The sequence below is a fragment of the Rattus rattus genome, chromosome 5 (genome assembly GCF_011064425.1).
Source record: "Rattus rattus isolate New Zealand chromosome 5, Rrattus_CSIRO_v1, whole genome shotgun sequence".
Taxonomy (NCBI): domain Eukaryota; kingdom Metazoa; phylum Chordata; class Mammalia; order Rodentia; family Muridae; genus Rattus; species Rattus rattus.
The window spans coordinates 90,105,172-90,107,520 of NC_046158.1; the positions used below are offsets into that span (position 1 = coordinate 90,105,172).

At 44.7% G+C, this 2,349-nt stretch overlaps 1 pseudogene; it reads left to right on the forward strand.

Annotated features, from left to right (window-relative positions):
- Nucleotides 1-1,769: 1,769 nt before the first annotated feature.
- LOC116902654 lies at nt 1,770-1,944 on the forward strand (annotated as a pseudogene).
- Nucleotides 1,945-2,349: the final 405 nt, after the last annotated feature.

Genomic DNA, 2,349 nt, shown 5'->3' on the forward strand with positions numbered 1-2,349 from the left:
ATGGATCCCCAAGTGGGGCAGTCCCTGGTTGGCCCTTCTGTTTTGGTCAGGGTTTCTATTCCTGTACAAACATCATGACCAAGAAGCAAGCTGGGGAGGAAAAGGTTTATTCAGCTTACACTTTTACATTGCTGTTCATTACAAAAGGAAGTCAGCACAGGAACTCAAGTAGGTCAGGAAGCAGGAGCTGATGCAGAGGTCATGAAGGGTTGTTACTTACTGACTTACTTCCTCTGGCTTGTTCAGCCTGCTCTCTTATAGAACCCAAAACTACCAGCCCAGCTCTAGTACTACCCACAAGGGGCCCTCCCACCCTTGATCACTAATTGAGAAAATGCCTTACAACTGGATCTCATAGAGGCATTTTCCAAAGAGAGGCTCCTTTCTCTGTATTAACTGAAGCTTGTGTCAAGTTGACACACAAAACCAGTCAGTACATACTTCCTTCAGTCTCTGTTCCATTTTTTTGTCCCTGTTCTTCCCTTGGAAAGAAACATTTCTGGGTTAAAAACTTTGAGATGGGTGAGTGGCCCCATGCCTGGACCAGGGGCCATGTCTATCTACTGGAGGTGATCTCAACGGGTTCTAGCTACCTCTTCTTTGTGAATCTCAGCTAAAGTCATCCCCATTGGGTCCTGGACGCTTCACAATTTCCTGTGGTCTGGGACCCTCCAGTGGCTATCCCCAGTTCCTCATCCCCCCTGATAAAAATTTTTGTTCGATTTCCTGACCCTCTGTACCTCACTCACATCCATTCCAGGTCCTGATACTACCACCCTTATTTCATCCCCCTACTTTCTCCTTCCCCAGTCCCCCTCTCCCTCTATCTCCCACAATTGTCCTGTTCCCCCTCAACGCAGGACTGAAGCATCAACACCCTGGTCTTCCTTCTTCTACCCTCCATGTGGCCTGTGGGTTATATCATGGGCATTATGAGCTTTTGGGCAAATATCCACTTATTAGTACATACCATGTGTTTTCTTCTGTGTCAGGGTTACCTCAGTCATGTTGATATTTTCTAGTTCTATCGCTTTGCCTACAAATTTCATATAGTCATTGTTTTTAATCACTGTGTAGTACTTCATTGTGTAAATGTACCACATTTTCTGTATTCATTATCCTGTTGAGGGACATCTGGGTTCTTTCCAGCTTCTGGGTATTATAAATAAGGCTGCTAGGAACATAGTGGACCACATGTCCTTGTTATATGTTGGAGCACCATTTGGGTATATGCCTAGGAGTGGTATAGCTGGGTCTTCAGGTAGTACTATGTCCAACTTTCTCAGGAACCACCAGACTGATTTCCAAAGTGGTTGTAACAGCTTACAGTCCCACCAGAAATGGAGGAGTATTCCTCTTTCTCCACATCCTTGCCAACATCTGCTGCTGCCTGTATTTTTTTATCTTAGCTATTCTGACTGGTATAAAGTGGAATCTTAGGGTCATTTTGATTTGCATTTCCCTGATGACTAAGGATGTTGAGTATTTCTTTCAGTGCTTCTCAGCCATTCAAGATTCCTCAGTTGAGAAATCTCTATTTTACCCTGTACTCCACTTTATGACAGTGTTATTAGGTTCTCTGGAGTTTACCTTCTTGACTTCTTTTCTAAATTTTGGATATTATCCCTCTACCAAATGTAGGGTTAGTAAATATCTTTTCCCAATCTGTGGGTTGCCGTTTTGTTTGATTGACAGTGTCCTTTGTGTTACAGAAGCTTTTCAATTTTATGAGGTTCCATTTGTCAACTGTTGCTCTTCAAGCATAAGCCAGCTTTGTGCAGTGGCAGTATCATAGCCAATGAGGTTTATCTGAGGCGTGACTATTGCTAATTAAAGCATAAGCCATTGGTGTTCTGTTCAGGAAGTTTCCCCCTGTGCCAAGTACTCGAGGCTCTTCCCCACTTTCTCTTCTATTGGATTTAGCGTATCTGATTTTATGTGGAGGTCTGTGATTCACTTGGACGTGAGCTTTGTACAATGAGATAAGAATGGATCAATTTGAGACACCGCCATAACCTGAAGGGACCTGCCGGATAAACAGTTCTCTGCACCCAAATCCCGTGGGAGGGAGAGCTAAACCTTCAGAGAGGCAGACACGCCTGAGAAACCAGAAGAGACTGCACTCTGCACACATCTCTGACGCCAGAGGAAAACACCCCACAAGCAAACTTGAGCCTCGGGACCACAGGTAAGACCAACTTTTCTGCTGCAAGTGACCTGCCTGGTGAACTCCAGACACAGGCCCACAGGAACAGCTGAAGACCTGTAGATAGGAAAAACTACACGCCCGAAAGCAGAACACTCTGTCCCCATAAGTGGCTGAAAGAAAACAGGAAAACAGGTCTACAA